Source organism: Ceratotherium simum, chromosome X, assembly GCF_057802395.1.
Source record: "Ceratotherium simum simum isolate JZ-2026a chromosome X, ASM5780239v1, whole genome shotgun sequence".
Classification (NCBI taxonomy): domain Eukaryota; kingdom Metazoa; phylum Chordata; class Mammalia; order Perissodactyla; family Rhinocerotidae; genus Ceratotherium; species Ceratotherium simum.
Genome location: NC_141940.1, coordinates 122,716,868 through 122,742,785, shown reverse-complemented (window position 1 = coordinate 122,742,785; position 25,918 = coordinate 122,716,868). Strand labels below are relative to the sequence as shown.

General features: G+C 45.6%; 1 protein-coding gene across 2 annotated transcripts in view; it reads left to right on the top strand.

The window, feature by feature from the left end:
- Positions 1–24,563: 24,563 nt before the first annotated feature.
- TBL1X (transducin beta like 1 X-linked) overlaps positions 24,564–25,918 on the top strand; it is a 223,321-nt gene continuing 221,966 nt past the window's right edge. The window contains exon 1 of one of the 2 annotated variants that reach the window (XM_087426577.1): positions 24,564–24,714. The gene's annotated coding sequence lies outside the window, so the exon portion shown is untranslated. The remainder of the gene's footprint in view (positions 24,715–25,918) is intronic. The other variant, XM_087426579.1, reaches the window with a different exon arrangement.

Below are 25,918 nucleotides of genomic sequence, written 5' to 3'. Positions count from 1 at the left end.
TGCCCAAATTCAGTGACCAAACCTCAAAGAGATGTGGTCAAACCTTTCACCCCCAACAGCACGGGGCACTAAGTGTTTTCTAAGAGCTTTCGATTAAGGCAGTATTGAAGCAAGATCAAGGGAAAGATTGGTTTCTAGGTATTACTTAGTCATTTTCCTCCACCTGCAAGTTTCAGCCTCAAAATAACTTGGAAAAAAAAATCCTGGGTTATTTACATTAGCTATTTTTAACTGCCGTTCTGTTTAAAACATGCAGTATCTTCTGAAGCCCTGTTAGAGCCCATTGAACCTGTAGCAAGATAGCGTATTTATTTTTGTGGCTATTTTCATCCGCTTAGAGAACTTTTTGTTTCCATCTGAGCTTTTAGGGGAGGCGAACCAGGTCAACATGTCTGGCCGATTTGTCAACTGGCTGTGCTGGGTTCTTAATAAAATGGTGCTAAATTCAGAGCTACTTATCATGTGTCTCTTTTTATGTGGCTCAATTTTTCCATTACTTGAAGTTCCCAAACGCTAATAAACTCCTAATGCACTATTTTTGGTGGGAATGAATGCATTAGGCTTTTGAGAGTTGATGTTTTCACATCACTAGAAAACATTCTGCAAGAAAGAGGAAAAGCCACCCTCGCAGGGCGTACATTGGATTTTTTTCCTATTGATCTGGAGCTGTTTATGCAGAGAAGGGGGAGCAGGGGAGAAAGGTAAACGCAGCAGAGGGAAAAATACACCCACGGATTCTGCCCACTTCTACTTTCTGTCTTTTGGCTACAGGGTCTTTTTGCATGTTTATTTCACAAGCACTAATCATAGACTTTCAAATGGATCTAATGAAAAAGATGTGTCTGGAAGGCAGCAAAATGACTCTCTAAGAGGATACATTTGTTACTCATCCAGCCATAGTTAGAAGAAACATTTTGCCATAGAGTCGTTTGAAACCAAAAGCCCTCTTAAAATCTGAACTAGAACAGATAAGACTAATGTGTGGTGAGAGAAACAAGGAGAGTTAGCAGACTTCTGTGGGAGTATCGACTCAGAGGGGTAAGGAGGGCCCCTCGGAGAAAAGTTCCACGTCTTGATGTGGCTGATGGTTACGCAGGTGTACACATAGGTTAAATACACTTACTGTATGCAAGTGACACCTCAGGGTTCAAAGAAAAAAATCCAGCCTAACCCAAGGCTGGTGTAGTAGACACACAGCAGAAGGTAAAAGCAGTGATTAAAAGTCAGCAGAATCCTTCAGCCCCACGATCTGGACTATTCTCCCTTCCTCACCACCACCACAGCTTCCTCTGCCATCCTCCCCTCCAATAGCTATTTTTGTTGCATGTTAACATGTTGCATGTATTACTTTATTCTTTTTCAACCAGCTTCTGGTACAAAGATGTAGCCTGTTAAGAGTTGAATATCAGATTACTCCTATTTCCTTCTTCAATGTTTTCTAATTCCATCCTGCAACATAGAGGAAGAAATACAAAATGTATCTCTCCACCTTGGAGGAGGAGGTGTTGTCAAGGGCCGCTGCCCTGTATTTCTGGGAACAGTAAAACCAGCGAGTCCTTGTCGCTGTTAGTGTGCTACAAACAAATCGGGCATTGCTCACCCTCTTTCTACTAGCTAAATTGTTATTACCTACCGTTTCCGTTAAGGAAAAAATTGTTCTTTGCCCCAAGAAGGTCAAGCAATCAGCATCCGGATTTCACTCTGGATGGCTGAGGGGACGTTCTGACAAACGTCTGGTGGGATCTGAACCTACACACTCCAATATGTGTGTTTCCAGTGGGTCTTTTTGCAAGTGTGTTCCTTTTTGCTATCTCTGAAATTAACTGCAGCCAAATATAAAGTGGCAGAGCCTTTTGTGTTTCTGCAGTCTAATGGGGAAATAATTTTTGGTTACTTTTTTGAATATTAAATAAATTTTATTTTGAAAAAAGAAAGCTTTAAAATTTAGTGGTTTTAATGGCACTTTTTCCCTGTTTTTGTTCTTAAGATGAAATTCACATAACATAAAATTAGTAATTTTGAAATGTACAATTCAGTGGCATTTGGTATATTCACAGAGTTGTACAACCTTCACCTCTATCTAGATCTGAAACGTTTTCATCGTTCCCAAAGGAAACCTTACTCCCATTAAACAGTCACTCCTCATCCCCTTCCCCTTTCGCTCTGGCTCCAGGCAACCACTAATCTGCTTTCTGTCTTGAATGATTTACCTGTTCTGGACATTTCCTATAAATGAAATGATGCCATCTGTGACCTTTTGTCTCTGGCTCCTTTCACTCAGCATGTTTTTGAGGTTCATCCACATTGCAGCATGTGTCAGTAATTAGTTAAATTTATTTTTAAGTGAAAATAATTTTAAATGAAAAATTAGAATTTTAAACATACTTTTGGGTGTTCAACTATTATTTGAGCACCTACAATGTGCAAGGGACTGTACTGTACTGAGCATGATGTGAAAGTTGATGTTCTCTCTGAAATAAGCCCAACCGACCGGTGATTGTAGGACAAAAGCTCATGTGTGCCCCACCCCCAGCCACCGTTTGACATTTTTACTGTCGGGAACCAGGACAGGTGGGTTCCCAAAGCAGCCAAATCCTTGTGACTCAAAGACTTTCACCTTCGGGGGATTTATTGCCCCTCCCCTTCTGCCTTTCTTCAGAGCAATGTCCACTTCCCCGGAAACCACAGATGTCATTTTAGCATTGTGACTTTAACTCATGATACATCACTAAACAGAATGCAGAGCCCTGTGATTATCATGAAGAAGAATTAACACTGAGGAGCCCTATGTGCTCGCAGGGGAGAAAGGACACATATGCAGATGAAGACAGCAGCTCTGGGTGATGGCACAGATGACCTGGCTTTCTCCAAGTAGGGGGGTGGCCCCATAATGCTCAGAGCTGTGAAAGGCCCCCTCGAGGCCGTTTGAGGGGAAATGGGCCCTGCCAGAACTGTCAGACTTGGTGGAAAGGGGCGGGGAGGGGGGGGCGGTAGGAGAAGGCAGGTTGATGGCCTTCATGGCCAAAGGGAAGATTGAGCTAAGACCTGGCTGCAAGAATACAAGACAAGGGGCACGCCATTTTGTTTAGAGTCAAAGATTTTTTTGGAAACGAGCATCGGGTAGGTGTCACAATCGGTCCATGTGAAAGAGAAGCAAGAGGAAAGAAACCCTCTAATTTCCTTCTTCCAACCCCCCACAGCCACTGTCTGATTCCTAGCCTGCTCCAGCTCGTGTGGGAACGACCACAGATGACCGCTATGAGGTTTTCCTGCACCCACGGGCCGCAGAATCTGGCTTGCACTATAACTCCAAAGGAATTTCCCATCATGCCTCTCTTCCCATCCTGCCATAACAAGACCCTTATGACTCTCTCAACAGGTCTTATGTGTGGAGACTTTGCTCTTAGTGTTTTTTCTCTCTTCCACACATGTCCTCTCTCCCCTCGCCCCCGTGGCAAGCTCTTCCTCACTCTACCAGACCCATCTCTCCAAAACACAAGCAGAGTGGCTCCCTCCTTTGTATCCTCACCAAGTGTATCATACTCTTGGAATAATTACTCAATCAAATAAGACATATTTTCCCTGCCCAACTACACCTTGGGCATTGCAGATGACACTGGAGCCTCACGGACCTTCCAACTTAGCTGGAGAAAACAAGATATAGAGTGGAAACCCCCATTGAGATCCAAGGCAGAGTACAGCAAGTTACCCACAGTTGGTAACACCCCTAAGTGTTCCAGATATTCAGAGAAGATAGAAATAGCTGAGTGCAATTTTCAAAGCAGTCAGGGAATGGAGCAGGTGGAGAAGAGCAGGGAGGTCATGACAGAGCAATGGGAGAACAAAGACACGCTATAATTAAGGCTGGAGCAGACGATGGACACGGGCAGTTCTGAGAGGACTAGCCAAGTCCATTGTGGGTAATGAGGTCCCAGGTGGGGCGGTGGGGGCTGAAGCTAAAGGGCAGGTGTTACACAGGCTGCAAAGGCAGAAGGTGCTGGAGTGGACAGCTGGAATCGATTTGTTGAGGGTGGGTGGGGAGGAGAAGTAGTCACAGATGGTTTCACGGATAGTGTTCAGGTAACTGGGAGAATGCTGTCTATCTGCAAAGACTGGAAATTCAGAAATGGGGACGGCATTTCCTTGTTGGGTGAAGGGCATGAGTTGGGCCAGATGGTTACTGGGAGTGGATGAGTACATGCTCCCAAGCCCCTCAAGGCTGAGTCACCCTCCTGCAGTGCTGGGAAAGATGACAGCAACGTGACACACACAAGAATTATGGCCACTGCTAGGCACAGAGTGTGACACCAGTCACATTTGTTTACGGAAGGCTTAGCTCTTTTGGGGGCTCCAGAGACTAAAGCGTGTACATCACCACGCACCCCAGATGTTACATGTTTCTACAAACAGGCTAAATAATGCATCAGCCTCCACCAGACCACTCCTAACAGTGGAAACGGTGTCCTACTTGCAGCTCTTGTTTCAGCAGTTCAGCAAAGCGACAAACGCTGTTTACAGACCTGCCGGGCTTCTCAGGAGGGCCCCCCGCATCTCAGGATGTCCTCCTCCAGCCGTGGCACTAGGGTCAAAGATGTGAGTCTGAAATCCACAGCCCGGCCCACCTTCTCCAACACGAGGACCAGAAAGGATCTCTTGACTGTTTTCATTCACGGGGAGGGATGAGGCGTGGGTAATTACTGGCAGACAGTGAATATAAACCTAACCCCTACCCCCCGGGAACTTCCAAGAAAACCAGCCAGCAAATGAAATCAGGTTGAAGGAGTGGAAGCGATGGAGAGAAATGTTCCAAGTCACATAACAGGTTTATGCTACTTCGATTCTTTCTCAGGCCAGAACTGCAATTCGGATGGTCTGATTTGCCAGCCTCAACATTTTGGTGAACATCATTTCCTCCATTACCTGAAAAGGTGGAACGACATAAAGTCACACAAGACTTGCCTTTGCAAATCAGATGTGGGTTTCTTTTGTTTTAATATTTCTGCACTTTATTGAATGAAATTATAAGTAGGGCAATTTCAAAAAGAAAAGAACACAGAATTGCGAGCTTTTTGAACACCCACTAGTCAAAGTCCAAATTTAGAGAAATAGTTGAATTCTTATAAGATAATTAACTTGCACACACACACACACACACACACACACGCTCTCTCATTTTTACCATTTACCTCTCACAACTTTTATTAGAGTTAAGTTTGTCTCCTACTAGAATATAAGGTTCTACAAGGTAGGGCTGTGTCTTATGGTTTCATTTTTTCCCCTACAGATCCATAAGATGTACTCAATAAATGTTTGTTTGAACAGAATTAAATCAACATTACTAAAAGAGTTTTCTTTTCAGTTTATTTTTGCTAGAGGATCCACGGAATTGCCATCTTCTCATTGCTTAGGAAGTGACAATTGTATGAAGTGAAATAATTCCTAAAATCATCTAGACCCGTAAGAAGTAGTAACTAATGCAATTTGAAAAGAAAGTCGGGTCATTCTTTTCATACAAGTTTCAGTTTTCAATGATTTTAGTATAAACGTATCCCGACAAAATTTTTACCTGCTTGTGAAATTTATTTTTCCAATTGGTGTTTCCTTTCTAAAGTATTTTACAGGGCAAATAAAATATACACCTCCACGCTTATAACTCCATTCCTGTCATGTTTGTGCAACTTCTGAAATTTGCACACAGGTTCTGGCAATGCTGTTTGCTTCACGCCCACTGAACTGACAGGTAAAGGAATCTAAAGTGTTTAAACCTGAATGATTTTTTGAGGTTGTAGCAGAAAGATCTCTTGCAGGAGAAAAAAACCCTTATCTTGTCTGCTTGTACAGACTCTGACACAAATACATAATTTAGAGGGGAAAAGCTTAAATTAGCACATGTATATTTTTGAGCTACATTAATTTTACGTATAACCTCTAATGCAGTGTTGGCAATGGTCCAGTGATGAAAGTAGCCAAGCGTTATTATTACTGTTGTATTATGATCCCCTCCCTATTAACAAAGCGAAACTCTGAGTTCGGGGGATTGCATGATTTGACCCATCCACTAGGCTATCCAGTGGCAAAGCCAGGTATCCAGGCTCCACGCTCTGTGATCCGGTGTAAAATATTAAACCTGGATCCTTCCCAAGCCTAAAAACGCTTTGTCGAGTGTGCTTAATTAGAAACTAGATCCTGGGAACTCAGTGCAAAATGAAGCCCTTGGAACTGACACAGGGAAATGAAACATTCACCTGTGGGGGCGGGGAAATCTTGCTGTGGTTCGGGGAGCGGGAAGTGGGCGGCCTTGGAGTCCAGGGCCCTGCCGGGCACATCACAAAGCGTTCTTGGTCTCGCTGGAACAAGACGTTCAAGCCGCAGGAAGCAGACATTCCCAGCCTGAACTGGCCTAGGGGATTTCTCAGGGCGCTGCCTCGGAATTCCTTTGCCCCCTTTTTCTTCTTTCTGTCCAAATCCTCTGTCTTCTTCCCCTAAGTGGGCAAGAGATGGCATGAAATACTAGATAGATCTCTCCTTAGTCATTTCGTTTTGTTTTATATTTTCCTTCAAACAGTTGTTTCTAATCCTCAGCTCCTACTTTAGAACCAGTAGTCTCTGATCCCTTCCAGTTTAGTGTTTTTCTGGGATGGGGGCCAAATGTGTATTAGGTTGGTGCCCCTTCCCCATCCCTCCTCCTCTGGGCCCCCCAGCAGGACGGCAGAGAATGGGAAAGTGCTGTGTGTGCAATGCCAGGGGCTCCGGCCGTCTTCCAGCTGTCCACACACCTGGGGGACCACAAACGGGAGGGGCAGAAGAAGAGGAGGGCGGCTTTGGGGTGAGTAGCCTCCTTCAGAGGAGGACACCCTCAGCCCCGCCCCGGGTCCCTGAATTCCCTCCTTGCCAGCGGCACTGTTCTCGACCTGAAAATATTTCCAGAGTCTCTGCTGCCGCTCCTCTAGAAACACATTTTCCTCCTCCAGCTCCTTGGACAAAGTCACTGAATGACCTCCTGCAAATGCTGTGATGATGTTGTCCCTCACAAGGGCTGGAGCAGGAGCCCCCAACCATGGCAGCAGGCTCACCCTGTCCCCCAGGGGGCGGTCAAGTTAGCATGCCCACCAAGGTGCCTGCAGAGGGAGGGCCTGGCCGGGGCTATGGGAGAGAGTGTGCAGCCAACCCAGAAGGAGGGCAGGGGCTGGTTCCAAGAAGTGTGAACCCTGGGGTCCTCTGCATCTGTGGGGGCTGCCCTTGGGGAACGTGGACACATCCTGGCTGGGGAGGGAAGTCTCGGCTGGTCTGGGATTGCTATCCACTCCCCTCTGTGCCGCTGGGCACATTTCATGTCAAATAGTTGTTACAACCAAAATCGAAAGCCCTTAGTGGAGTACTAAAGAGAGAGAGAAGAGGAGGAAGAGGAGGAGGAGGGAGAGAAAGAAGGAAGGAAGATTGGAGAGAAAAGAGAGAGAGAGAAAAGAGACAGAAAGGAAGCAAGAAGAGAAAGAGGAGAGAGAGAGACAGAGAGGAGAAGAGAAGACAGACAAATGAAGACAGAGAGAGAGAAGGGGAGGGAGGCTTGGAAGCCATCTGAGCTGTCATCCCAGCCGGCGGAGAGGGTCCCTCAGCCCCTCAGAGTGCAGCCCAGCCCGGAGCAGCTGGAGCCTGTCCTCGGAGGCAGCTACCCCAGACGGAGCTCACACACTCACCACACTGAATTTTCCTCCCTCCACCTAGGAGAGAGAAGCTGCGGCCCAGTCTCCCGAGCAGCAGACGCTTGACTGCCGATTTCCTCCCTGTAGGTAATGAAACTGGCTCTCAGGATGATCAGACCCCAGTCAGGTGACTTTGGCCCGATGGAGCCAGGGGCCTGCTGAGCCTGGCACCCCCACTCCCTGGACCTTGTCACTGCTCAGCTTGGCTCAGGAGCAAATGCCAGGCTGTGGTCGGGAAAGGAAGAGACACAGGGTCTTTGGAACCACAGCCCACCTCCACCTCTTCTACTCCGCACTCCTTTTGCCTGAAGTTGGCCAACTGCATGTTTTCATTTTGGTGAATGTGCTACTCGGCTAACTTTTACCTGGTGTAGGGACGGCTTTGAATACCAGTCATGGTTGAAGAAGCTCTTTCCTTCACCAGGGGCCCTATCCCATTGGAAACGATGTGTCTACTGGGAGGTAGTGCCTGTGGGTCAACCCACTCAACAGCTCAGGAACCTTTCCAGGGTCTGTCCTGCTCCCAGACAGTCTGATTCAACTCTGGTGAAGCAACACTACACAGAAGATATGGTAACTGGATGAAACGCAATGCCTGTACCCACATGTTGCCATAGAGCAGCCACAAATGAAGGTGGTTTCAGTCTCCTGTAATGATCCACTTCAGAACGGATGTATTGGGCACAGAGAAGACTAAGAGCCACTGCTCAAGTTCTTTCAATGGATGTGGTGGACACACTCTCAGCTGATTTCCAGTGTCAAACCCTTGTGTGATCCCCTTCCCTAGTGCAGGTGGGCGCCATGCTTGCTTCTAACCGATAGGTGAAGGGATTTTTCCAGATGTATTTAAGGCCCCAAATCAAGGGGCCAGATTGAGTTTGCCAGATTTTGAGTTGATCAACATCAAGATTATCCTGAGTAGACCTAACTGAATCAGGTGAAAGCCATTCAAACAAGGTGAGAGACTGTCTTTCTGTTGACAGCTTTTAAGAAGCAAGCATCATAAGTCCTACAGCCACGAGGAAATGAATTCTACCAAGAACCTCAATGAGCTTGGGTGAAGGTTCTTCCCCTGTTGAGTCCCCAGATGAGGATGCAGCCCAGCTGACCTATTCACTGCAGCCTGGGGAGACCCAGAGCAGAGGACCCAGGCATGCCATGCCTGGACTCCTGACCCCAGACACTGGGAGATAAGATGTGTATACTTTGAAGGCTCTAGGTTTGTGGTAACATGTTACTCAGCAATAGAAAACTCTTGCAGTGGAGAAATCCAAAGGGCCACAGACATGCTTCCTTCTTCCCTGAGCTAGGAGGATGTCTTGATGTGGCATGCGTGGCCACCACAGCAGCTTCAGAAGACCTTTTGGGGTACCCAAGGGTAGCTGCCCTCAGAGGGCTGGATTGGCTGCAGAAAAGCTGTGTACTGCTCTGCTTGGCCCTGGGCAGCGGCTTTCTTCCCCACACAAGCTCTCTGGGGCACCTTCTATCCAGCCTGACTCCCCGGTTTTCAGTCTTCTGCCCCCTCATGGAAGTGTCAGGACACAAAGGACTTCACCAATACTTTGGCCACCAGGAAGTTCGATGGAGCACCCCCATGACAGACATTATGCTATGACCTGGTCATATCCTGAGGAGGTGACTGGGAGGTCTGGTGACTTGCTCAAGGCTGTGTGGCTCTGATGAGCGGAGCCAGGACCTGCCGGTGTTTGTCAGTCTCAGGCTCTGCTCTTGGCCTTAACACCCTCCTGCTCACAGCACCACCAAGAAACTTCATTGGAATGATGTCATCAAACCCATGTTGGGTCTGCTCTGAGGGAAGCTGAGAGGGTCCTGAGGGAGACTGGAAGTCGTTTTGAGGTCTCCTGCACTGCACATGAGGTAACCTTGTAGGAGGAAGGAAGATCCCCAAGGCATGATGCTATCTGTCAATCTCCCTATGAGAACGGGTCCTAGTCTCCTTGACATGTTGGGTCTACTCAGAGAGGATCTGAGTCACCACCAGATTTGGGGGAGGCCATCTATCCTGATGGAGTCCACTCTGTGGCAAGTGTTGCATGTCAACACGATGGAGACTCAACCTCATTCCAGAAAAGGAACTCAGAGGAGCCAAATCTTACCACAGCTTTTGCTAAGCGGACAGCCTGTGGACAATTTGGCCATTCTTGTGGATACACGGTTGGACCAAAATGTACCTGGAAATTAGACCTCCAAGGATGCTCAGTTGCTCACAGCCTGTGAGCAACCCCATCCATTTGGGGCTGCTCATAGGAGGGAAATGGAAACCACCAGATGCTCGCAAGCAGACAATGCAGCTGGGAGCTGGGAGCAGTAAGAGGTCCAATCCTTTGCTGAGGAGGGCCACAAAGACATCTGAAGAGTTGGCAGACCCAACTCTGGGGACTGCCATGATGCATGCTCCTCCGGGCAGCTTGGTCTCATATGAAGGTTGAAGAATATATGTATATATCACAATAGCCATTAGAATCCACAAAAGCAAAGAGAGAGAGTTTCCCTGGTGGACAAGGAGTTTGGGAGCCCATGGGACAATGCCTGAGAGATACACAGGCAATGTTTCCACTCAGTTCTACCTGCTCGTCTGCTCCCTTCCAGTCACAGGATGATGGGAGCTGAGGACACACACTGAACTTCATCGCTGTGCTGAGTAGAAGCCCTGGGAACACGACAAAGAAGGTTCCACAACCACCACTGGTACAGGGCAGAGGTTCTTAACTGGGCAATGGTGTGCCAGGGGGCATCTGGCAATGCCTGGAGATGGTCTTGATCGTCACAACTGGGCAGAGGGGGATGAACTACTGTCATCTAGTGAGTAGAGACCAGGGATGGTACTAGACACCCTACAAAGCACAGGATGGCCCCATGCACCAAAAGACAATCCAGCCCCACATAGCAGCAGTGCCAAGAATAAGAAACCCTGCTCCAAGGCAAAGCTGTGTCTTATTCATTTTTAAAAGCTTTATCCCAACCAGGGCAATTTTGTCCCCCACTCCCCAGGGACACTTGTCAATGAATGCAGACATTGTGTGGGGAGGGGATGCTACCGGCATCAAGTGGGTGGAGACCAGGGATGCTGCTCCACACCCTGCAATGCTCAGGGCAGCCCCCCAACAAAGAATGATTGGCCCCGAATGATAGTGCCGAGATGGAGAGACCCTAGGTCCCTGCTACTCAAAGTGAGGTCTGTGGACTGGCAGCATTAGCGCCATCTGGGAGCTGGTGAGAAATGCAGAGTCTCAGGCCCCATCCAGCCCCATGGAAGCACAATCTGCAGTTGGACAAGATTGCCAGGTGGCGTGGGCGCGCAGTGTTGTTAAACAGCATTGGTCTTGGGGCCCGTATGCAGGGACTATGCATTCCTGAAAGGGATGGGTACATAATCAGATTACTTGTCATGGAGCCCTGGCTGGGGCGTAAGTCTTCCTCCAAAAAGATAGTGAAGACAATTTGTGAGGAGAAAACTTTGATCTTCTTTTCAAATCCTTTATACCTGATGCCACTTTTAATCCTCTTCCTCTTTATGTCTCTTTCCCTCGATTTTTTGGTTGTTCATAGGTTTTTTTGTTTGTTTATGACAGCTTTATGGAGATATAATTCAGATACAGTGAAATTCACCCTTTCAAAGTGTACAATTCAGTGGTTTTTTCATATATTCACAGGGTTGTGCAACCACTATCTAATTCTAGAACATTTTCGTTACTTCAAAAAGAAACCCTTGGGCCGGCCCTGTGGCTTAGCGGTTAAGTGCACGCGCTTCACTGCTAGCGGCCCGGGTTCGGATCCCGGGCACGCGCCGCTTCTCCGGCCATGCTGAGGCCGCGTCCCACATACAGCAAGTAGAAGGATGTGCAGCTATGACATACAACTATCTGCTGGGGCTTTGGGGGGAAAAAAATAAATAAATAAAATCTTTAAAAAAAAAAAAAAAAAAAAGAAACCCTGGGCTGGCCCCGTGGCTTAGTGGTTAAGTGCGCGCACTCCGCTGCTAGCGGCCGGGGTTCGGATCCCGGGCACGCACCGACGCACCGCTTCTCCGGCCATGCTGAGGCCTCGTCCCACGTACAGCAACTAGAAGGATGTGCAGCTATGACATACAACTATCTACTGGGGCTTTGGGGGGAAAAAATAAATAAATAAAATTATAAAAAAAAAAAAAAAAAAGAAACCCTGTGCCCATTAGCCATCACTCCACAATCTCCTACCCCCCCACCCCCCCCACCCCCTGCCCCCTGCCCCTGGCAAGCACTAATCTGCTTTCTGTCTTTATGGATTTGCCTGTCCTGGACATTCCATATGTTATGGGCTGAATTGTGTCCCCCTAAAATTCATATGTTGAAGTTCTAATTCCTAGTACCTCACAATGTAACCGAATTTGGAGATGGGGTCTTTAAAGAGGTAATTAAGGTAAAATGAGATCCTTAGGGTGGACGCTAATCCAATGTGACTGGAGTACTTATAAGAAGAGCAGACGAGGACACAGACGTGCACAGAGGGAAGACCATGCGAGGACACAGGGAGAAGACGGCCTCTACACGCCAGGGAGAGAGGCCTCAGGAGAAACCAGCCCTGCCCACACCTGGATCTCAGACTTCCAGCCTCCAGGACTGTGGGGAAATAAATTTCTGTTGTCTATGACACCCAGTCTGGGTGCCTTGTTATGGCAGCCCTAGTAGATTAATACACTGTATCAATGGAATCATCCAATATGTGGCTTCTTGGGTCTGGCCTTCCCTCACTTTCTGACTGGTTGATACCCCTCCTCACTCCTCATCCCAGCCCTCACTCTCCTCCTTTTTATCCCTCTCTTGGGGTCTCATCAACTTTCCTCTTTGAAAAACCTCTAGTTCCTGGCTGCTGTTACCAAAGAGTCCCAATGGCCCCTCATATCCTGGGACAGCTGCAGGAAAAACCTAAAATATTAAGGCAGAACCGAGACGCTAATTTAATTTTTAAGATGTAAGGTTATAAGTGATCTAAACCTAGTGACTCAGAAACATAAGTTATGGCATTTGCAAATGCATTTCCCTACCACTTTCATTTTTTAGTGAAAGATTATTTATTTCCAGTTCTCTTTATAAATGACTTAGTATTTTCCTCCACAATATTTTGGATTATATTCAAGACATATCATATACATTTTCATGTAATTTACTGTTGCAAATAAAAAAGAAATTCTGCTTAGAGATCCTATGTGTATATATCTGATGAATTTAAGGCAATTCTCCAATTTTGATGCAGCAATTGTGTTCAGCCAGTGAAACAGAACAGTGGAAGATACAAGCTAAGAGATTTACTGCAAGGACTAAGCTTATGCCGTTGTGGGGGCTGACTAGGCAAGCCTGAAATTTGTAGGGTGTGCAGTTAGGAAGGGCAGGCTGGAACTCTCTCAGAAACTGACTGAAACTACTGTCCCAGGAGAAATTACTTCTTTTTCAGACAAACCTCAGCCCTGCTCTGAAGGCCTTTTACCTGACTGCACGAGGCCCACTCAGATTATTCAGGATAGTCTCTCTTGCTTAAAGTCAACTGATTATGGACCTTAATCACAACTAGAAAATACCTCCACAGCAACACTTACATTAGTGTTTGTAATGGGTTGAATTTTATCCCCCCCAAAAAGATGTGTTCAAGTCATAACCCCTGGTACCTGTAAAAGTGACCTTACTTGGAGATAGAGTCTTTGCAGATGGAATCAAATTAGGATGAGGTCATACTGGATTAGGGTAGGCCCTAAATCTAATGACTGGTGTTCTTATAAGAGAAAGGAGAGGGAGATTTGGCTACACACACACACACAGAAGAAGAAGGCCATGTGGGGCCAGCCCAGTGGTGTAGTGGTTAAGTTCTCACTCTGCTTCGGCGGCCTGGGGTTTGCAGGTTCAGATCCTGGGCTGGGACCAACGCCTCGCTCATTAAGCCATGCTGTGGGGACATCCCACATACAAAATAGAGGACAATGGGCACAGATGTTAGCTCAGGGCTAATCTTCTTCAAGCAAAAAGAAGAAGATTGGCAACAGATGTTAGATCAGGGCCAATCTTCCTCACACGCACACACAAAAAAAACAGAAGAAAGCCATGAGGAGATGGAGATGGAGATTGGAGTGAAGCAGCTACAAGCCAATGAACACCAAAGGTTGTCAGCCATCACCAGAATCCAGAGGAAGCAAGGAAGGATTCTTCCCTAGAGCCTTCAATGGGAGCAGAGCTCTTGGGAACCCTTAATTTTGGACTTCTGGCCTCCAGAACTGTGAGCAAGTAAATTTGTGTTGTTTTAAGCCACCCAGTTTGTGGTACTTTGTTACAGCAGCCCTAAGAAATGGACACAGTGTTTGAGCGAATAACTTTGGACTGTGGCTTTGCCAAGTTGACACATCAAAAGACCATGACACCTGCATTCCCTTCCCATCCCTTTATCCCAAGCCTCTTCTCCTCCACTGAGCTCATATTCTAGTTGGTGGAAAAGATAATTTGAGCAAATGAACATGAACATGTTGGCCCACAAAAGAGAGAGTGATGGAGAGGGAGAGCGAGGGGCCCTCATCTTGACAGAGTTCTAACTGCTCTGAGGGCCCTGGGGTAACCAGAGGAGGAACAATTCCCGAAGAAGAAAGGGGATAGGAGCAGGCTGGACCATTTAGGGAACAGCCCTGGCCAGGCGTGGTGGGGGTGGGCAGGAACCAAGTTAGTGCAGGGAATGTGAGAGGAGATCGAGTCTCCCACCTCTTATCAATTTTTAATTGTCTTTAAATATACAGGAGGTCTGGCCCCGTGGCTTAGCGGTTAAGTGCGCGTGCTCCCCTGTTGGCGGCCCGGGTTTGGATCCCGGGCGCGCACCAACGCACAGCTTCTCCGGCCATGCTGAGGCCGCGTCCCACATACAGCAACTAGAAGGATGTGCAGCTGTGACACACAACTATCTACTGGGGCTTTGGGGGGAAAAAATAAATAAATAAAATCTTTAAAATAAATAAATAAATGTACAGGAAACACATGCATGTATCTATCCTCTGTCTGTATGGTTTAAATTTTTTATGTAAAAAGTTTTTCTTGTCTCCTGCCCAGATGTCACTACTGTTCTCAAGTCGTTTCATTTTCAGTTTCTTAAAAATGTGATAGTGTATATGTGAACAAAGAGAAGTGTTTTATATTTAAAAATAATTCTCTCTCAAGTCAACTGAAATGGAACATTCTAATTTGTTTAAGCAAAGTTTTTAAATTTTAGAATAGTTTTGGAGTCACAGAAAGTTAGGGCTGAGAATTCCCATTTACCCCTCACCTCACCCAGTTTCCTCTATTATTGACACCTTAAATGTCCACAGTACATTTGTCACAACTAACAAGTCCACCTTGGTGCAACACTATGAACTAGACTCCAGACTCTATTGGGATTTCCACAGTTTTTCCACTAATGTCTCTTTTTGGTCCCAGGATCCCAGCTAGGATACCACGTTGTATTTAGTTGTTACATCTCCTCCAGGCTCTCTATCCTTCCTTGTTTTGATGATCGTGACAGTTTTCAGGAATGCTGGCCAGGTATTTTGTAGGATGTCCTTCAACTTGGGTTTGTCTGATGTTTTTCTCATGATGAGACTGGGCTTATGGGGTTTTGCACATGCTTAAGTTTTTATTTACATATCATTGCATGTATAATGTTTCAACAAACAGTGTATTTCAAAACTAGAATCCTCTTTATATAAAAACACAGAAAGCCATGCATTCACCATGTCATATTCTTAGCTCATATGTGAAACCCTTCCATTTTCAACTTCTCCATTCTGGGAAGAACTTTAACACTTAAAAATTCAAATGACTTTGGAATTATCTAGTCATCTGAAAAAGTTATTTTAGTCATCTACGGAGATCTCTGCAAAGGAAAACGACCCTTTTTGGAGCGTACTTCTTGTTTTCCCATTCAAGAAAGCATTCCTTACTTTCGAGCCACTGGTCAGACAATTCCTTGGAGAGCTTCTGTCTGCCGAAGTCAGGCACACACCTGAGTGACTGGACCACTGGGCGGGGCGGGGGGGGGGAGTTTTATCCGAAAGAGTTATTTCTAGAAATGTGACTGATTCTCATTATCACCTCAGAAGCGTATTAAATGTTCTTTCCTTCCCCCCTCCCTTGAGGACATTTTAAGAATCGTACGTGACATGGATCTGATCTTATCGAATGGCTGTGATCTAGTGAAAATGACAACGAACAAGACTTCCTCACACATGTGCTGGAGAAAAGCCCCGTGTTCTAATTCCATTGAGTTTTACGGTGCTTTCCATGAATCTGCTGGGTTTTCTTTTCTTTTCTTTTTTTTTTTTTTTTTGAAGTCAAGTTTATTGAGGTGTAATTTACATAACAGTAATCTCCATCCTTTTAGTGTACATTAACATTTACTATGAGTTTAGACCTACATTTACAGTCCTGTAACCAACGCCCAAATTAAGATACAAAACAGCTCAGTCACCCCCCCAAAAATTCCCCCTAGCCCTCTATAGTCAGTCTCTCTCCTGACACCCAACTCCGGCAACGAATGATAAGTTTAAAGCCGTATAAATGCAAGCATGGAGAATGTCACCCTTTGAGACTGGCTTCTTTCACTTAGAGATTTACATTTGGGATTCATCCATGCTGTTGCACAGGTCAAAAGCTTGATCCTTGGGGGCCGGCCCAGTGTCGTAGTGGTTAAGTTCTTGAGCTCAGCTTTGGCGCCCAGGGTTTGTGGGTTTGGATCCCAGGCATGGACCTATGCACCACTCATCAAGCCATGCGGTGGAGACATCCCACATGCAAAATAGAGGAAGATGGGCACAGATGTTAGCTCAGGGCTAATCTTCCTCAGCAAAAAGAGGAGGATTGGCAATGGATGTTAGCTCAGAGCCAGTCTTCCTCACAAAAAGAAAGAAAAAAGCTTGATCCTTTTCTGGGTTTATTAGTGCTCCACTGGGTGGATATACCGCACTTCATTTATCCAGTCTTCTGTGGAAGGACATCTAGGTTGTCTCCAGGTTTTGGTAACTCTGAATAAAGCTATTTGCCTACAGATTTTTGTATGAACCTATGTTTTCTTTTCTGTTGGGTGTATAACGAGGAGGGGATTGCTGGAGCATATATGCACATGACATATATCTGATCTTATCTGGTGGCTGTTCATTTCGTAAAAACAACAACATCAAAAAGGCTTTATGACAAAGCACCGGGAGAAAAATGCAAATATTCCACCTCCACGTAGGTTCACCTGTGCTTTTCTTGAACCTGCTGGATTTTCTTTGTCAATGTGGTGTAGGACTCAACCATGTGGGAGATGATTTCTGTGCAGCAACTATTTATAAAATCATCCTCTCTCCCATGCTTGTTCTGTACAGCCAGTTTTAAACAAATTTTAAACACGACATGCAGAAGTGGAAACAAAAGGAGGGAAAAACCCCTGGAGAACTTATAATGAAACATGGTTACCAAAAGAGAGAGGGAGGAGACACGGCCTTTTGAAAATTATAATCTCCTGTTATTTTGTAACCATAACAGCCCTGTATTATTTGGGGAGAATTGGAACTCTTGCCTGGGGCATGCACTTGGAGTAAAGCCAGGCAGCCTTTTCTGTTGTTTTGGGTGTTGCTGGGTGGGTGGGCTCTGAAATTACTCACTGTGTTAGGTAGGCCATGAGTTTTGGAATCACAATTGCTGGATTTGAGTTGGCTCTGCCCCCCTTTTAGTGTAAGCCACTCTACAAGGCCACTCTTGAAGGCAGAACATGGCCTCCTAAAGGTGTCCATGCCCTATGCCCTGGAACCTGTGAAGATGTCACCTTCCATGGCAAAAGGGACTTTGCAGATGTGGCTAAATTAAGAACCTTGCAATGGAGAGATTACCCTGGATTATACAGATTGGCCCAATCTAATCACCAGGGTCTTTGAAATTGGAAGAGAAAGGCAGAAGAGCAGGTGGGAATAATGCAATGTGAGAAGGACAAGATCTGAAGGAGGTCACACGCCAAGGAATGTGGGCTCTGGACACTGGAAAAGGCAAGGAAACAGATTCTCCCCTAGAGCCTCCAGAAGGAACTAGCCCTGCTGACACCTCGATATTAGCCCAGCGAGACCTGCTTGGGATTCTGATCTCCAGGATGGTCAGATAAGAAATTTGTTTTAAGCCCCTAAGTGTGTGGTAATTTTTTTTTTTCCCTGAAGAAGATTAGCCCTGAGCTAACATCTCTGGCAACCTTCCTCTATTTTGTATGTGGGTCGCTGCCACAGCATGGCTGACAAGTGGTGTAGGTCTGCCTGGGATCCGAACTCTCGAACCCCAGGCCCCCGAAGCAGATCTCTCTGAACTTAACCACTACACCACTGGGCTGGACCCTGTGTGGTAATTTTTTTTTTTTTTTTGAGGAAGATCAGCCCTGAGCTAACATCCATGCTAATCCTCCTCTTTTTGCTGAGGAAGACCGGCTCTGAGCTAACATCCATTGCCAATCCTCCTCCTTTTTTTTCCCCCAAAGCCCCAGTAGATAGTTGTATGTCATAGTTGCACATCTTTCTAGTTGCTATATGTGGGACTCGGCCTCAGCATGGCTGGAGAAGCGGTGCGTAGGTGCACGCCCGGGATCCGAACCTGGGCCGCCAGTAGCAGAGCGCTCGCACTTAACCACTAAGCCACGGGGCTGGCCCCTGTGTGGTAATTTTTTATAGCAGTGGTAGGAAACTGATTCAGCCACCAAACTCCCTGAGACTCAACTTTCCTCCTCTGTAAAATAAATATGATCATAATTGTATCTCCCCAACCACTTCATAGGTGGTTATGACAATGAGTGACGTTATCTTTGAAAATGTTTGGAAAACTATAAGAAAACTAATAGCTCCTATGGCCTCAGTTCTCCTATGGCCTCGGTTCTGCCTTTGCCCACCAGCATCTGCTCCTATCAGGATATGTTGAATTTCTTGAGTCCCTCTGATGACCCTTTCCCTCTCTGAGTGGGTAGCTGGCCTGAGGCCCCAGGTATTTCTTCTAAAATCCATCGCCATCCACAAACAGGATGAGCTTGGTTCCTAAAGATAATCTATGCTTCTTTTCAGCATCAATTTCCTCCTCCTTTTTCTTAAATGTGAAAAAAAAAAGGTATTCCTTAATTTAACTTATTCTGAAATTTTTTTGAAAATATACTACACTAAAGAAAAAAAGTTTCCAAGGAAGAAGTGAACAAGTTATGTGAGGAACTGTGAATCATTCAGTCTCCTACATCAAGGGTCAGCAAACTGTCTATAACAGGCCAAAGAGTAAATGTTATTATACCTCATGGGCCATAGGTCCATTGTAGCTACTTCATTCTGCCGTTGCAGCACTGTGAGCAGTAACAGAATGGGCGTGTTTGTGTTGCAATGAAACTTTATTTATGGGCACTGTAATTCAAATTTCATATAATTTTCACACAAAGTATCATTATTCTTTTGATTTTTTTCCCAATCTTTTAAGAATGTATCCTTAGCCTGGGGGTCATACCAAAACAGGTATGGGAGCTGCTATCTGCCAAAACCAGTCCTAGAACAGAAGCTCCATCAGGGCAGGGAATTTTGCCTGTTTTGTTAATTACTCCTTCCCAGTGCCTGGAACAGCATGCCTGGCAGGGTGAGATGCTGTCCTTATGGAAAATTTTGATCTTTTGTTCATCATGGAGTTTTATGCATTAATTTTGAGTTTAAAATTATGACATTATAATATTATTCATCTTGATGAATAAGTTTTTGGTGCCCCCTTAATCTCACCTCATCCTAGTGTTCTGGACCACGTCCCATGGGAAGGGGTCCATGGTGGTGGCATGACTGAGTCCAGGTAGGCAGAGGGGCAACAGAGGACCATAGATTCCAGCTTGCACATTCTCCCTAGGCAGGAAGGTCCCAGGGAGAGATTTCAGGGTCTCCATGAACTTGCACTAGGACAAACTCTGCAGCTTTCTGGTCAATAACCACTAACTGAAATCTAGCATTTCTGACAACTACAAATACAGTATGGAGGACGAATGACAGTAGCCATTAATGGTATCTTTAATTTTTTACCAATTTGTCATCAATAGAAGTCCGATATATTTTCAGAGCAGGTTAGAGTGGAAGCAGATGTTGTTTACACTCATCACTACTTTGAAATGACAGAAGTTATTAGAACCACCTCTAGAACTTTCCATTTGAATTATTGACAAAGAAGCACATGTATTGCTACAGTAGAATTTTAAAAAAATATTGGATATTTATATTTTGACATAATTGGGTTACTTTGTAATTCTATGTATTATTTTATGCATTTAGAAATAATATTCACTAAATTACCAGAGAAAGTCTGAAGCACAGAAATGGATACAAATCCCATTCCTCAATCTCTTAACCTCTTGGGTCCAGTCTTCTCTGAATATTGGACATAAAAATCTCTCCCCTCCAGTATTACTGGGAGAATCAAATTCGATACTGTGCATGAACATCCACATGCCACATACAAGGTGTTTTCAGGATTCAAAAGATATAAACTGAATGTGATACTCCAAATGGAAAAAAATAGCAACAAATCACGTGCATCAGTTTGGTAGGGCTGCCATAACAAAACACCACAGACTAGGGGCTTTAAACAATGGAAATTTATTTTCTCACAGTCCTGGAGGCTGGAAGTCTGAGATCAAGGTGTTGGTAAGGTGGGTTCATTCTAAGGCCTCTCTCCTTGGCTTGTAGATGGCCGTCTTCTCCCCGTGTCCTCACATGGTCTTTCTTCTGTGCATGTCTGTGTCCTGATCTCCTCTTATAATGGCACTAGTCACATTGGATAAGGGGTTACCCTAATAAGTGCATTTAAATTATTTACCTCTTTAAAGGTTATATCTCCAAATACAGTCACGTTCTAAAGTATTGGGGGTTAGGATTTCAACACATGAATTCTGGGGGGAAATAAGTCAGCTCATAACATCATATTAAAAAAAGGATTGAGTACCTACCCAGGTCAAGGGAGCAGAAGGGGCTTTCACCTGCCTTGTCTCACACCCATGGCAGGTGACAGACCTCTTTGTCCTCACTCCTCCTGGTTACTTCTCCAAGTAGGACCTCACATGCTACCACCTCATACAACCAGCTCCCTTCCTAGTTTTGATTCCAGTCTCTCTAAGGAAAATTAGAAGCAAAACTCCAAAGCAAAGAAAGGCCAAATGTTTGTAAGTGAAGTTGGAAAGTACACGCCCCTTCCTTGTTTCATAAGGGAAGCTCATGGGGGACACTTACTCAAAGCAAAGACACGCTCTATAAACATCAAGAGAAGATCATTGCTACATCGAGCACGTTTTCAAGTATCTTGGGAGAGCAAGAGCGTACTTCCATTCAGCCTATACATACATCTGGAGGTTACCAAATGACACTTCCATGTGCTTCCCATACTAAAGTAATCTGGGAAACAGATATGAATAATTTGCTAATCAGGAGAGGGACTTTATGCATAGCAAATAGTAAACATCATTGCCTTTCAAAGCAACCTTGGACTTTGTTTTGCCTTTTCCATTTGCACCTGGGGATCTGTTTGTACTATCTGGTCTTTCTTTTGAGTGGATCACATATATCAGATGATAAATTGGACAGGGATCTTATTTGACCTTTCCCCAATCCCCTTGCTAAAGAGATGATCAGATCTTTTCAAATATCGTCTAGTTGGTAAAACAGAGCACACAAGGGGCAGGCATTAGGATTGTAATTTAACAGTGAGACAAGTGGATTCCAGAAGTCTCAGTCATCCTTGGAGCCTCAGGGCTTTCTGAGTAGGCCAGTCATAGAAACAAACACTGGCCTATATGTTACAAGTCTTTGAAAATAAGATGGGCCTGGGGAGAAGTTAGATATTGGATTCAATGAACACTGGGCAATAAGTCTCGTGAGAAGTTTAATACCTCTTCCTACTGTCTTTTTTTCCCCCGTAAAAACTAGACCATTTTTTTAAAGAACAGTTTTAGATTTACAGAACAATTGAGCATATAGTACAGAGATGTACCATATATACCCGCATACACAGTTTCCAGTGTTAACATCTTTCGTAAGTGTGGTACATTTGTTACAATTAATGAACCAATATTGATAAAGTCTGTAGTTTACAGTAGAGTTCACTCTGTCTGTTGTACAATTCTATGTTTGGACAAATGCATGAATGGCATGTATCCACCATTACAGTATCATACAGAGTGGTTTCACTGCCCTAAAAATGCTCTATGTTCTGCCTGTTCATCCCTCCTCTCCTATCCCCCTGAAGCCCTGGCAACCACTGGTCTTTTTAGTTTTGCCTTTTCTAGAATATCTTGGGTTGGAATCATATAGTGTGTAGTCTTTTCAGATTGGCTTCTTTCACTTAACAATATGCATTTTATTTTTTATTTTTTTTTATTTTTATTTATTTTATTTTTTCCCCCCAAAGCCCCGGTGGATAGTTGTATGTCGTAGCTGCACATCCTTCTAGTTGCTGTATGTGGGACTCGGCCTCAGGATGAACGGAGAAGCGGTGCCTCGATGCGCACCCGGGATCCGAACCCGGGCCACCAGCATCGCAGCGCGCGTACTTAACCACCAAGCCACAGGGCCGGCCAACAATATGCATTTAAAGTCCTCCATGTCTGATTGTGGCTTGGTAGCTCATTTCTTTTTATTGCTGAATAATATTCCATTGTATGGATGTACCATAGTTTGTTTATCCATTCACTTACTGAAGGATATCTTGGTTGCTTTCAGTGTTTGGCAATTAGGAGTAAAGCTGCTATAAACATTCTTATGCGGGTTTTTGTATGGACATAAGTTTTCAACTTAGTTGAGAAGATACCTAGGAGCACGATTGCTATAAGTGCTGGTAAGACTATGATTAGCTTTGTAAGAAAACGCCAAACTGTCTTCCAAAGTGGCCGTATCATTTTGCATTCCCACCAGCACTGAATGAGGTTCTTGTAGCTCTGCATATGCATATGGTATTGTCATTTTCTTTGGATTTTGGTCATTTTAATAGGTTGTAGCAGTATCTACTTGTTTTAAAGTGCAATTTCCTAGAGATATATGGTGTTAAGCATCTTTTCATATGCTTATTTGCCATCTGTATATCTCATTGGTGAGGTTTTTTTTTTTTTTTCAGATCTTTTGCTTATTTTTAAATTGGATTGTTTCCTTATTGTGGAGTTGCAAGAGTTCTTAGTATATTTTGGATACAACCCTTTATCGGATATGGACTTTGCAAATATTTCTTCTAGTCTGTGGCTTGTCTTTTCATTCTCGTAACATTGTCTTTTGCAGAGCAGATGTTTTTAATTTTAATGAAGTCCAACTTATCAATATTTTTCTTTCATGGATCATGCTTTTGATCTTGTATCTAAAAATTCATTGCTAGACACAAGGTCATCTAGGTTTTCTCCTATGTTACCTTCTAGGAGTTTTATACTTTTGTCTTTTACATTTTGAGTTAATTTTTGTGAAAAGTGTAAGGTCTGCGGCCAGATCAATTTTTTTGAATATGGGTGTCCAGTTGTTCCAGCACCATTTGCTAAAAAGGATCTTCTTTCTCCATTGAAATGGCTTTGCTCTCTGTCAAGGATTCGTTGAGTCTGTTTGTGTGCATTCTTCCTGCCTTTAATGAAAATTTTGGCTACTCCTCAGGAGGAATACGGATAGCATTTGTTGTGAGCAAATTCTTGTATTCCAGGTCCCTCCAGTCAGCAACCAAAAATGATTGCTTAGGGCCAGCGCCATGGCTTAGCCGTTGCGTGCGCAGTGCTCCGCTGCTGGCGGCCCGGGTACTGGCGGCCTGAGTTCAGATCCTGGGCGTGCACTGACACACCGCTTGTCCAGCCATGCTGAGGCCGCGTCCCATGTACAGCAACTAAAAGGATGTGCAACTATGACATACAACTATCTACTGGGGCTTTGGGGGAAAAATAAATAAATAAATAAAATTACAAAAATCATTGCTTAGAACATAGATGTTGGGCAGTCCGTGGAACTCATCGCTGCTGATGTCCTGCATGTTAACCTTTACTTTGATCAGAAGGCACTAGTTCCGTCCGCATTCTATTTTATTTCCTTTTTTCCTTGTTTTCTCCCACCTTTTAAGACTGCGCATTCGAAAAATCTGCAGAACAGATTAAATAAAATAGTCTAATTTACCACCCACCTACCACCCATCTAGCCTTTCAGAAAGAGAAATTTCGGTGATAGTATGATAAACGGAGGGGGTCTCTTTTCCTGTCTGAAGTCTTATCAAGTCCCTTGGGGGTCCTAGGAGTCTAGGATAAAAGCGTTCCACCCATTAGTCGCAAGGAGACCCTTGGGATTATTGGGACATTATCAAACAGGCAAGATGGATTCTGAGCTCCGGTGCATCGTTAGTTACCTAAGACCAGCTGTGTAAACTGGTCACACTGGGTCACAGTTTGGGGCGAGGATTTCCACCACTTTCTCATACTTTAAGTGATTGACATCTGCCAAGTAATCAAAACATACAAAGAGGCCTTTTCACTAAGTTCGGTTCGGAATTTCCAAGCAGCTAACAACAAGCAGGGCTGGCAAGCCAGAGGGCCAGTGGGGCTGCGCCGCTACTCGAGAGTGTGCGGTAGCCGAGGGCCGCGTCCCGGTAAAGCCGAGAGCTGTAATGATGTCAACTTGTTATTTACTTTCCAAATCTGAATGACTGAGCAAGGCGAAAGGAGAATCAATCAACCACAATGTGACCCTACAGGCGGAAAAAATGCAGCGCTCCCACCAGCAGGCGGTGGGGGAAGGGAAGCACGTGTCACCGGGGCAGGGTTGCATCAGGAACTCGCTCGGGTTTTCTGTTGCACCCTTGGTTTTTCGATTGCATGTAACACCTCAGCATCAGTCTGCACAAGCCCAGGGAGCCCGGGAGCAACGACGGGCAGGCTCAAGGGAAGGCCCCAGCACGTCCTTTTGGGGGGTCTTGAATGGCAACTGATACATAATAAGACACAATCTATTCTGCTGATTCACAATTATGGAGACTGTGTAAGTGTATTTTTTATTGATGTGCTCTAATAGTGGTGTAGCAACATTCGTTTTACATCAGTGACGTTTTACAGCAATATTTTGCAGGGTAATTTTTAGGTCTGCCTTTTTGATGAAGGACCAACCCCTTAAAAAGTCACCTCGGGCCCCCTGCCCCCAACAACCAGAACAACAAATGGTCCAGTGTCTCCGAAAGGAGCAAGTGAGGTTACAGTTTAAAATGCTGAGTGTACTGGGCTCTGAGCGCGAAGCTCATTATACACCAAAGGGAGGGGCAAACTTATTTTAAAATAGTCAACAAAGCAGACACCAAAGGTGCTGGGTTGGGGGTGGGGGGCGCGGATATCTGTTTAATTGAATTAAGGCCGCGAGCGGTGAGTAGTTGTCACCAAAGTGGAGGGAAGGAAGGAGCGCTGGGGGACTTGGGTGCACTAGGGCTGGGCCGAGTAAGCCATTGCAACATAAAACACTTTGCAAATGCCAGAGGTCTGAAGTGTGCGGGTGGGGGTCGGGGGTTGAAGAGGCCCGAGGGCCCGGGTCCCCCCTAACCCCCCAGAGCCCCCACATCCGAGCTCCTGGCTTCCACCCGGTGTGTTTGAGTTTCTTTCTCCCCAAGCATTTCTGGCTCTTCCCGGGAGGTGTTTTGCAAAGGTCGAGGCTCCACGTGAACCCCCACTTTTTGGGGTGGGAGAAGAGACCACTGGGGTGTCCTCTAAACTGCTGAATTTGAGGGAGATGCACCCTCGGGCAGGTTGCAGGGGCATCTGTTAAGGCAGCTGGGCGGCTTCTTTTTTGAGATGGGGGAGGGTAGCACTCTAGCTGTGGCCCGGCTTCCCCTTCTCCTCTGGCAACCTTGGGGGTGGTGGCCCGAGTTCCGGTCCCCTCCAAGTGGCGGGGCAAGGCAGCGTTTGGGACTAGGTGGGGGTAGGCCCGGGTTTCCTTCGTCTCCAAATGGAGGCCACGGGGAAGGGACAGGGTTCGGAGCAAGTAGGGAGAGGCCCAGGTTCCCCTCACCCACCCTAGGCGTGGGGGGGCAGGGCAGAGCTTGGGGTGAGGGGCTGTGTAGGGTGGCAGGTCCCTCCACCGTGGGGTGAGGGGTGGATGGGGACGCGGGGCCTGCCTAGAGGCCGTGGGGGAGGGGCTGCGTGGGGGCGCGGACTCTCACCCCTTCGCCGGGGGATGGGCAGGCCTAGTGACCTTACTC